The sequence below is a fragment of the Pseudorasbora parva genome, chromosome 1 (genome assembly GCF_024679245.1).
Source record: "Pseudorasbora parva isolate DD20220531a chromosome 1, ASM2467924v1, whole genome shotgun sequence".
Lineage (NCBI taxonomy): Eukaryota > Metazoa > Chordata > Actinopteri > Cypriniformes > Gobionidae > Pseudorasbora > Pseudorasbora parva.
In genome coordinates, this window is record NC_090172.1 from 58,765,974 (window position 1) to 58,777,776 (window position 11,803).

At 41.3% G+C, this 11,803-nt stretch overlaps 4 non-coding genes across 4 annotated transcripts; all 4 read right to left on the reverse strand.

Moving 5' to 3' along the window:
- Positions 1–370: 370 nt before the first annotated feature.
- Positions 371–534, reverse strand: LOC137088852 (U1 spliceosomal RNA). Its single transcript, XR_010907588.1, has one exon. It is a non-coding gene; the product is annotated as a U1 spliceosomal RNA (small nuclear RNA).
- A 1,391-nt stretch (positions 535–1,925) lies between these two features.
- LOC137088893 (U2 spliceosomal RNA) lies at positions 1,926–2,116 on the reverse strand. The gene has a single exon (XR_010907599.1). It is a non-coding gene; the product is annotated as a U2 spliceosomal RNA (small nuclear RNA).
- A 7,311-nt stretch (positions 2,117–9,427) lies between these two features.
- LOC137088814 (U1 spliceosomal RNA) lies at positions 9,428–9,591 on the reverse strand. Its single transcript, XR_010907572.1, has one exon. It is a non-coding gene; the product is annotated as a U1 spliceosomal RNA (small nuclear RNA).
- A 409-nt stretch (positions 9,592–10,000) lies between these two features.
- On the reverse strand, positions 10,001–10,191 carry LOC137088897 (U2 spliceosomal RNA). The gene has a single exon (XR_010907600.1). It is a non-coding gene; the product is annotated as a U2 spliceosomal RNA (small nuclear RNA).
- Positions 10,192–11,803: the final 1,612 nt, after the last annotated feature.

The window sequence follows — 11,803 nt, forward strand, 5'->3', positions numbered from 1 at the left end:
CACATCTACGTCGTCAAGCTCAGTCTGAGCCTGCGCAGTTCGCTCAGCCATCAGGAAGTGAGTGCCCCTAGGTTGACTTCATTATTTCGCCGTTGACGTCAATGGGGTCGCTCGGTCCATTTCTTTTACTGTCTATGGTCCTACATCACCGGACTAACTTGCCTAATCTTCACAGAAACTTCAGATCGCGGTAGAAACGCAGACAGTTGAAGGTCTGGGGGGAAGAAAAGTTCCAGGTACAAATTGTTCCGGGTAATTTTGGTGGAAACGGGGCTATTGACAAGAAATGTGCTAAGAGCCAATAAAGTGCGGTTTTACCAAATAAAAAATACACACTATACATTTCAGGTCTACTTTTTGACAAGTAAATCAGGGGAGAGCGCGAACGCAGTCCCCCACTACCAGAAATTATGCAGTCGAGATTCCCACATTTGGGGAATTCGCAGGGGTCAGCACAACCGGAGTGCAATGGCTGAGCCTCGCCCTGGGTGAACCACCTTCATGATCATGGTGTCTCCCCTGCCAGGTAAGTATGAGTTCTCCATCCGCCCTGTAGTGTGGCCACTGAAGGGAATATCTTTCTCAGCCACGGTGACACCATGTTTTGCAAGTTAAATGGTGCAGTTACAGCATCCACCAGCAGGGGCAAAAAGGACTAATAAACCCAACTATGACCCACCGCTTTTGCACACAAACGTTTATCACTGAATAATGCCTACGGTTTCACATGCAGTCCACAAAAAAATTCTAGTGGCATCACAACACAGCATTTTGTAAATATTACACTAGTTTTCCAATCCAAACAAAATCAAACATTCTACCTTTACTAGTATATGATCTAGGGGTGACCCCTAATAGTCGAAGATTCGATGCATCGATATGCGGGACCGGATTCGACCACCGATCTCACGGTGGAATCTTCGCGGGTGTAATGAAACGAGGATCATACCATTTTGGCAATATGAGGGTGCTCAATAATAATGGGGTGCGTCTCAATCAGCTCCCTAGTTCAGTAGTCAGGGCACTGATCAGGGAGTCAGCCCATTGACTTATGTCCTGATCAGTGCCCTGACTACTGAACTAGGGAGCTGATTGAGACACAGGCAGTGTTATAAAGATGTGGCGCAGCGCTGAGCGATCCCTTTAAGGGCGCTGAGCTTCGCACCAGATGTGCCGCGCCTTTAAAATTTGAACACACACCGGCGGCGGCATTCGGCGGCTGTCCGCGGCGATTAAATTTATATTAGCCTATATTTCCTTCAAATCATGAATGTACTGATTTCACCCTGTGCTACAAGATACACTCATCGTGCAGCTCTTCTGTCAGAGTTCGATTCAAAATTGAGCTTGCGCGCTGAGCTTCAGTCCGGTGTGCGACCCCCTTTAGGCACAATCGGCTTAAGAACGTGCATGTAAACGCACTCAGTGCTCATTTCCTCTCTAGGCAGGTTTTTTTTTTTAGGTTTATTTATCAAAATGTTCTTTTATATATTTTTTTGATGTTCTGTATTTCGATCGCGGCTTTAACATGTTATGAGAAAACGGTTTACAAATGTTTATCCACCACATTACCTTTCATTTAAACCTAAATAAGAAAGCCATTGTCAGTTTGTCTGTCAGTTGACAGGCAGTTTTGGTCACTTTATTAAAAGTTGTTGCTGTGTGCAGTGTGTAAAGGAAAATAAAAATAATAGTTTTACCCTCGTGCCCCTCCCAACCCATTCGCGCACACACGGATGATTCGACCATCGGTCAACCATAGAGAGATTCGACAATTCTGATTCGAATGTCTAAATCCTTAGTCGAGGACAGCCCTAATATGATCACTAACAACTTTTACATACCCAATAAGGAACAATAAACGCTACTGTTATTAACCTCTGCTACCACACAAGATTAATTCATTTCTTACTTTGACCACTTTAGGGGGGTGCACCGTTCCCGGAAGTACTGCAATACCGGGTCGATGCGTGGAGTGGACGGAGCAAGCCCCTATTCCATCTCCCTGTTCCAAAAATCAATTTAATATATGGTGCCCGGGTAGGGCACGTATCAGATATTAAACTGATAAGAACAGATACTACACTTGATCTTAGCCAAAAGGCCGAGAAGCGATACCCACAGATGGCCACCAGAAGCAACCACATTCTTGGAGACAGCAAATAAGATGATGGTAAGAATGAATCTTTTTTTTAAACTCTAGTAACTTTAGTTATTGAACTGAATGTAATTGTTAACATTACTCAAGTAAGGCTTATAGGTTAATAACCTCTCCTCCCTTCACTTTAGATTTGAAGATGGCTCAAGAAATGGGTGTAGAAAGCTGTGGTAAGGAGACAGGGTAAAGGGTGGGAAGAGGGGAGGAGACAGTATGAGGGGGGGAGGGGTTCAAGCTAGGGCTGGGCGATATGGAGCAAAAAATATATCTCGATATATTTTGCTATATCTCGATATACGATATATATCTCGATATCTTTACAGGAAAAATAACCCCCTAAAAACTACAGCAAAAACAAATATGCCAAATACCACAAATTCTTTTCTTTTTTTATTGAAGTGCAAAGAGGTAGTCAGTTCATGTAGGAACAAAGTCCTTTTGCGACATTTAAAAAAAAAAAAACTCCCTGATTACATAAATAATAATAATTTAACTGTAAAAGAAAATAAATAATATTGCCTTCTTTTCATTTATTTCATGCTTTCAAAAGATGAATCAAAGACTCCCTTATTTACACTTAACAGTAAAACAGTAAGCATTTTGCAGAAAGATGGGGGCATGACTGAGATATAAATAAACTGATTTTGTCATAACACCATTTCCTGTTAAATTTTGATCAAAATTCAAACTCATCATGCGGATCATGTAGGCTACACATGAGCTGAATTTAACTTCTTTTCCAGTTACAGAACGAAATATGAATGTCAGAAGGTAGGCTATATGATAATATGATACAGTACAACTGACAGAAGAGCACTGTGTCTCAGGACACCCGGGATGTCGCGTTTTTCCCTCTTGGTTAAAACGTGAATAGACCTGTTCATCATAATCCCGTGATAAAGCTGACAAAATAATCATAGTAATGATATTGCAATACTTTTTAAATGTTTTCAAATGATATGCGATCATTTTGACATTTTAACCGAAAACTATGCGATCAGTTAGACACAAATCATAAACTGGCATGATTGTGACTGAGAGTGCGTCTCGCACCAGTGTCAATCACCTGACTGTGGGTGAAACGTGCGATTTGGACTATGATGAACATTAATATTTCTTTATAAATTTAAGCAAGCAGTTGTGTTAGAAGGAAAACGTGATCTCTTAACTGAGTCCTGAACAACGCGCGCGCTTGTCAACATGATAACTAATCCTCACCTGGTTGCGGACTCCGCCGTGTGCACTGAGACGACACGCGAGGGGAGGGGGAACAAAAGCAATGAGGCGGGAGGCGCGCGAGCGGGAGCGAGCAGCCGAGCACAGCACAGGGAAGCAAAGTGGCGGAATCAGAATTTAATATAAACAATATATCGATATATACGATATGTCCAAATCCATATCGAGTTGAAAAAATATCTCGATATATTTTAAATATCGAGATATCGCCCACCCCTAGTTCAAGCACAAGAGGCCTCATTCATGAAACGAGCAGAATGAATGTGTGTAAATCTTCGAGACACCCCTCGCTGCAGCTTGTAGAACAATGACGTTGCTGGATCAGATCCAATACGTACTGGATGGTGGATCGTTATGGCAATGTCATTCATACAGATCTCTGAGTTAATTTATAATGCGTATGCGCTAGTCATAATGTATGATCATTATTGTATATAGATGATGTTCTAAACTGTGTAGTTGTAGAACTGATAAATAGTATTAAGTAATTATTGATTAATAAATCATCTTTTCATAAATGTGATGCTTAAATTATCCTAGTTTCATTGTGCATGCATGCAAAACAGTTCATTTTTTATATATTCGGATCATTCTTGCTGTTGAGTGGAAGGAAAAATGAGTCAAGTAATTGTATCTGTAATTTTAATCCTCAATGCAACACGATCTGTGAAGAACTTTAAAATACCAGTAGCCTACACATTCAAGGAAAAATGCAAAACGTATCCTGATGGCGTGAGCATGTTATTAATCGTTATTTTTGCGCGAGCGGTTTGAGTATTTATCTATCCAGCAAAACTCTCCTGTGCATTCAATGTCCCCAAAACTCTTCTGCGCATGCGTATATGACGTCATCGAATTGTGAATGAAACCACCGCGCATGCGCGTCCAGTACGCGTTGGATCTGATCCAGTACGTCATCATGCTACAGGCTGCAGCGAGGACTTCTTGAAATCTTTCGCAAAGCCGCTCTGACATAAAATTTCGCATTCACGAAAAAAGTGCGTATTTTCAAAATGTTAGTTGGTACGAAAAATTTACACCTGCTCCCTACCACGAGTAAATGGTGCATAAATTTGAATGTTCTGTGTTCTAATTTAGGCAAACTTATGACATTGCATTTTGATGCACTTATGTTGGGCAGGCCTACCATAATAATGTTTCAAGAGTTGAGGCCATCCTTAAAAATATTTTGGTTTGCAGTAACAGTTAAATTTTTTTTTTTTTTTTTTTAAAGGGTCAGTAGGTAGGCTATTTTTTCTTCTAATTTTAAATGTAAAAAAAAAGTACATTTTTGGTGGTGGTGATTAGGCCATCCTTAAAAATATTTTGGTTTGCAGTAACAGTAAAAAAAAAAAAATTAAAAAAGGGTCGGTAGGTAGGTCAAATTTTTTTCTCTCCAAATTTTAATGTAAAAAAAAAAAAAGTACATTTTTGGTGATGGTGATTACGTAGCTATGAATTTAAACTGACTGGGTCTTCAAACCGTGCCTTCGGGCTCATAGGCTAATTGCAGGCTATATAGACCACAAACAAATTGAAATATTTGTCAAAAACATGTATATTGCATAAATTTCAGGTGCATTCATTAAGAAAAGGTTCCAACCACTGCTAGCTGTCATTGACTCATAGCTGTCAACCCTCCCTTTTTTTCTGGGTTTCTCAGGTATTTTAGCTCTTTTCCCGCTATCTTCCCGGGTTAGCATTTTCCCGTGATATGTAATGTATATGATATGTATATGTATTCCTATTTTTACGCTCAATTGTGTTAACTCAGAACATGCAACTATCTGTGTCTCTGAAGTGGCTTGCACTTGTTGCTAAACCAACGCATCTGGTGATATAGACTGGAGATTGGGCTCAAAAAATCAAGCCCGACCCTACCCGAGCCCGTGCACGTTGTGTCCGAGCCCGGCCCGGCCGACACCTTAACTTTAATTATGAGCCCGAGCCCGATTTAAACCCGACCATTGTTCAATACGTGGGCGTTTTGACGAGAACGAGCCTGTAATGAGCAAAGCGCAGCGAAACGGACTGGTGAGGCTCATGATAAAACTTCATTTAGTTTTCAGTTCTCCACAGCGACTGTACAGCCAAATAACATTTTTGTTGCAATATTTTCATGTTTAACACTTTGAAGCTGCTTTGAAACAATCATCATTGTAAAAGCGCTATAGGCTATAAATAAAGTTGACTCGACTCATATGATTCTCATGATCCGCTCACCGGTTAACTGATGTTTGCTCAAATCCAGCTCAGACATTTATCTGTAGCTTACTTTGTTGTAGCCATTAAACAATGTGTTTTTTTCTTCATATTTATGTTTAAATATTATAATATTATTTTTACATATTTCATCTGATTATGATGAATGAAAAGATGCGAGTGGGTCAGAAATGATTTTGGTGGTTATATTTAGTTTAATATTAAGTTTTGTTTTGTAGAAAGCATTTATTTTGTTTTGTTTAAATTGTATCTTAATTTTAAAAAAGGTTTCTTAGGCCAATTGCCTGGATTTAATAAATAAAAAGAAAATAGCAGACTATAATCGTGAGGTGAAGTCGTGGAAGTGATTGCTTTCATTGCTCACGAACTGGAGTGCGCGTCTCATAAATAAACCGAAACTCAGCAGCTTCTCGCCTCACAGACATGAAAAATATGCGTATAGAAAGCTTGAAATGACCACTTTTAAACGAAACGATTCGAATATATTTAATTAAGCAAAGGGCAGTGTTCAACGCGCATTTTTACACTAATCCTGACTTGTGCAACTTTGTAGCCTACACATTTGTTTCTTAGTTGTTGTATTAGTTCTTACTTTGCTAAATATATATATATATAATTTCTGATTATAGCATAGCTTTCTGCCCACCCAATTAGACTAGTAAAGTAGGCTAATGATTAAAAAAACAAACGCTTGATCACGGGCCCGGCCCAACCCGACCCGAGGATAGTGCAGGGAAATCTCAGTTTACAGTATACAGTATACAGTTCTCTTAAGGCATCAGACTATGTCTGCTTGGATACATCAAGATGGACATCTTGACATACTTTTTGTGTGAGTTTGTCCGTTCAAGAGCAAGACTTGAAAGAGAACTCAATATTTGCGCGCTGTGAGTAGAGCAAGTTTTTGGGCGAGCACAGAGACAGATCTTCTCTCACTGCAGAGTTCTCATTCGCGTCTTCTGGCGAATATACCCGGGTGAATGACTGGTCATACGGCAGCACTCGCATGCATTGAACACAGTTTACAAAGATAGACCGTTTTGCCCACGTTTTTCTTTTATTATCGCTGTTGTAGTGTAGCCTATCACTGAGGAGCCAGCACGTGTATCCATCGACAGAACCATACATAAAGCATTAATTTTCTAGTTACAACCAGTGCCGCCGCTTCCACCACGTGAATCACGCGCTGCGCGTAGTCGAGCAAAACACACGCTACCCATAGCAACGCATTATGACAACGACATTTCAGACTGACAGATACAAGATAAACGGCTTTTCCGCCATGTGTTACTGTTTTGTACACGTTTTATTAATTATAATTCAAATTCTGTTTTATTGGCCACAATATAGTAAAGAGTAATGTTGAGAAGAGCACTTGATTAATTTTCAAAAAGGGCAGGGGCTCAAACCCCAAAAGCCCTCCCCTCTGCAGTGCACTTGCCTGGAGTGTGTAACGTGTCCATGGTCCTGACTCCTGTCACAAAATGCGGCGAAATCTCCGACAGGGCTTTAATAGTCTAACGTTACAGTGAATGAGAGAATGAGCCGAAACGAACGCACAGGGCATAGTGTGACATCCGTTAACCATAGTGTAAACATAGATGGCGTCACGGGTTTTTCTATAAAAGAAAGAACGTAGCCTTCGTTTGTATGTAGGCCTAGGCAATTTATATATTTATAATGCTTACTAAAATATAATTCATATTTTATTACATTTGTATTAGTTGTTTGAAGAGAAAAAAAAGAAATTGGTCAGTCTTAAAGCAAATTTACAACCGACCAGTCGGTCGGACTAAAAGGGAAAAAAAAAATTGAGTCGTCCCTAAATTGACAGGGTCGTCGGGTTACGGCAAACAAGAATATTTTTAAGGATGGGCTAAATTTGCCCCATCTTTTTTGTGTTGTTTTGTTTGTACTGTTTAACGTTGGGTAATAGGCAGCGCTCAGTATCTCAGCTGGAAAAACGCTGCCCTTGCAAAATGCTTTCAAGCGCCACCAGCTGGCCATTTTCAGAAGAGCACCAGGTGTTTTAATATTTATTACTAGGGGTGACCCCAATTAGTCAAAGATTTGATGTGCTCCAAGGAGGGAACAGTGGTGAACAAGCCACAGGGTCATGGGTGGCCAAGGCTCATTGTCGTGGAGAGCGAAGGCTGGCCCGTGTGGTCCGATCAAACGGATGAGCTACTGTAGCTCATATTACTCAAAAAGTTAATGCTTCCTCGCTTACCCGAGGAACATATGGCCCCAGGATGCACTATGGGAAGAAGGCTAGCCGGCGGAGGCAGTGTGATGCTTTGGGCAATGTTCTGCTGGGAAACCTTGGGTCCTGCCATCTATGTGGATGTTACTTTGACACGTAACACCTACCTAAGCATTGTTGCAGACCACGTACACACTTTCATGGACACTGCATTTCCTGCTGGCTGTGGCTCTTAGCAGGATAGAGCACCATGCCAGAAAGCAAAAATGCTTCAGAAATGGTTTGAGAAGCACAACGAGTTTGAAGTGTTGGCTTGGCCTTCAAATTCCCCAGATCTCAATCCAATTGAGCATCTGTGGGATGTGCTGAACAAACAAGTCTGATCCATGGAGATCCCACCCTGCAACTTACAGGATTTAAAGAATCCTAACATCAGCACAGCACATCTTCAGGGGTTTAGTGGAGTCCATGCCTCGGCAGGTCAGGGCTGTTTTGGCAGCAAAAAGAGGACCAACACAATATTAGGAAGGTGTTCAATGTTATGCCTTATCTGTGTGTGTGTGTGTGTGTGTGTGTGTGTGTGTGTGTGTGTGTGTGTGTGTGTGTGTGTGTGTGTGTGTGTGTGTGTGTGTGTGTGTGTGTGTGTGTCTATGTACACCTAAAGGATTATAAGGAACACCTGTTGAATTTCTCATTAATGCAATTATCTAATCAACCAATCACATGGCAGTTGCTTCAATGCATTTAGGGGTGTGGTCCTGGTCAAGACAATCTCCTGAACTCCAAACTGAATGTCAGAATGGGAAAGAAAGGTGATTTAAGCAATTTTGAGCGTGGCATGGTTGTTGGTGCCAGACGGACCAGTCTGAGTATTTCACAATCTGCTCAGTTACTGGACACAACCATTTCTAAGGTTTACAAAGAATGGTGTGAAAAGGGAAAAACATCCAGTATGCGGCAGTCCTGTGGGCGAAAATGCCTTGTTGATGCTAGAGGTCAGAGGAGAATGGGCCGACTGATTCAAGCTGATAGAAGAGCAACTTTGACTGAAATAACCACTTATTACAACCGAGGTATGCAGACAAGCATTTGTGAAGATCGTGCCGCCATTTGCTTTTCTACAGTAGTATATAAAGAACACCCCTTTTCCATATCCTTTTTCAAGCCATGACCATACGAGCATCCACAATGTCCACACGATTTCTCCCGAGAAAAAAAATTGTCTACTATGCTAGGCTAGAAGTAAGAACCGCTTGCGTCAGCAGCTGGGGGAGGCGTTACCGTGATCAAGACAAACACAAACTTGTGACCGCCATTTTTTAAATAGCAGCTAATCAAGCTAACAGCTGCTCGATTGTAATCTCTGTCTATACAAATCATGGAGAGCTGCAAGTCGAAACAACTTAGAACTGACACTAGCACTGGCTCTGAACTAGCACCCAGTTCATTTTGGTGGAAAATGGAAGAACTACACGTGGAAAATGCTGACGAGTTTCTGCCCCTCACAGACACATTGACAAGAAAGGTGCTGAGAGTCAGCAAAGGACTGTTTTACCAAATAAAAGATACACTATGTATATTTCAGTTCTAATTTTTGACCAGTAAATCAGGGGAGAGCGCGAACGCAGTCCCCCACTACCAGAAATTATGCAGTCGAGATTCCCACATTTGGGGAATTCGCAGGGGTCAGCACAGCCGGAGTGCAATGGCTGAGCCTCGCCCTGGGTGAACCACCTTCATGATCATGGTGTCTCCCCTGCCAGGTAAGTATGAGTTCTCCATCCGCCCTGTAGTGGCCCCACTGAAGGGAACATCTTTCTCAGCCACGGTGACACCGTGTTTTGCAAGTTAAATGGTGCAGTTACAGCATCCACCAGCAGGGGCAAAAAGGACTAATAAACACAACTATGACCCACCGCTTTTGCACACAAACGTTTATCACTGAATAATGCCTACGGTGTCACATGCAGTCCACAAAAAAATTCTAGTGGCATCACAACACAGCATTTTGTAAATATTACACTAGTTTTCCAATCCAAACAAAATTAAGCATTCTACCTTTACTAGTATATGATCACTAACAATAACAACTTTTACATACCCCATAAGGAACAATAAACGCTACTGCTATTAACCTCTGCTACCACAAGATTAATTCATTTCTTACTTTGACCACTTTAGGGGGGTGCACCGTTCCCGGAAGTACTGCAATACCGGGTCGATGCGTGGAGTGGACGGAGCAAGCCCCTATTCCATCTCCCTGTTCCAAAAATCAATTTAATATATGGTGCCCGGGTAGGGCACGTATCAGATATTAAACTGATAAGAACAGATACTACACTTGATCTTAGCCAAAAGGCCGAGAAGCGATACCCACAAATGGCCACCAGAAGCAACCACATTCTTGGAGACAGCAAATAAGATGATGGTAAGAATGAAACTTTTTTTTTTTAAACTCTAGTAACTTTAGTTATTGAACTGAATGTAATTGTTAAAATTATTCAAGTAAGGCTTATAGGTTCATAGCCTTTCCTCCCTTTACTTTAAATTTGAAGATGGCTCAAGAAATGGGTGTAGAAAGTTGTGGTAAGGAGGCAGGGTAAAGGGTGGGAAGAGGGGAGGAGACAGTATGAGGGGGGGGCGGGGGTTCAGTTCAAGCACAATGGCCCTCATTTATCAAAAGTGCGTACACCAAATTTCCAGCGTACACCTTGCGTACACCCAAACCCACGGTGACTTTGAGATTTATCAATATGGACGTTGGCGTACGGAACGCTCAAATCCTACGCCAGCTCAGGAGGTGGTGTACGCACGTTTGAGTTAGTGGAAAATGCGCAGAAAAACAATTCCTAACACCACAAAACGCACTGACAAGATATGCTATATGACCCACTGTTAAAAACCACAACAACAACATTTAGTGTTTATTTTTGTGCAACATGAACGTCAATGTTTGATTTGTGTGACTTTACCAAAGCGTTTGATCTGTAGGCATATGTATTCCTCCAGTCGCGAGCCTGTGCGCTTTATCTGACGTTTCAGGCCCGCGCCTGGCTCAGCAGCTGCGCAAGCACTGGGACTAAAATAATTCAGACTGACAAAATAATAAAAATGGCCTTCTTCTTTTAAATAATAATAAAATCAATAAAAACGGCATTCTTCTTCTAAATAACAAGCGTCATTAAGAATAATAATCATAATAATAAGAAGAAGAATCTTACAAATTGTCATGTAATTATTAATGTGAATGAATCTTACTCCACAATACATCATCACTATTGTACACCCCAATACATGTGCCGTGATACGAAATTAAATGCTAATTGTTTCAAAACGTGCTGTAAAATAATGCATTGTGATGGTAATTTATCATCCAAACAGCTATTTAAACTGCTGGAGTGCGCGTCTCAACCTCCACACTATAACAGTACTCGTAATTTGGGTCCATATTTTGTTTTTGTGAGCGCCTTTAATCCCACTCTTTAAACTCCCAAATAAAACAATTTCGGGTTTTTTTTTCCACTTCCCTGGTGATGGTCTCGATGGGCGCGTCTCAATCATCTCAATAGTTCAGTAGTCAGAGCACTGATCAGGGAGTCAGCCCATTGACTTATGTCCTAATCAGTGCCCTGACTAAGTGGACTAAAGAGATGATTGAGACGGGCCCGATCTCCACGTCGGAGAAGTTTCGCTTCTTTGCCGTCTTCTGTTTGTCCATGGCGTAAAATGAGGGCGTGCGGGAGGCAGAGACTTGAATATATAGGGGCGTGTTATTCTAATGACGATCGTTTTCAGCCGTGGGATTTATCAAGGGCAAGTATTGCGTACACCTGAATTGCAGAGGTGCGCACAGCTTCATAAATCAGGCGTTGAGAGGAGTGTAAGCATAATCTTACACCAACATATACACCCGTTTCTACGCAAGATTGATAAATGAGGGCCAATGACTCTATAGACCTACGTCACACTCACAACAGACATGA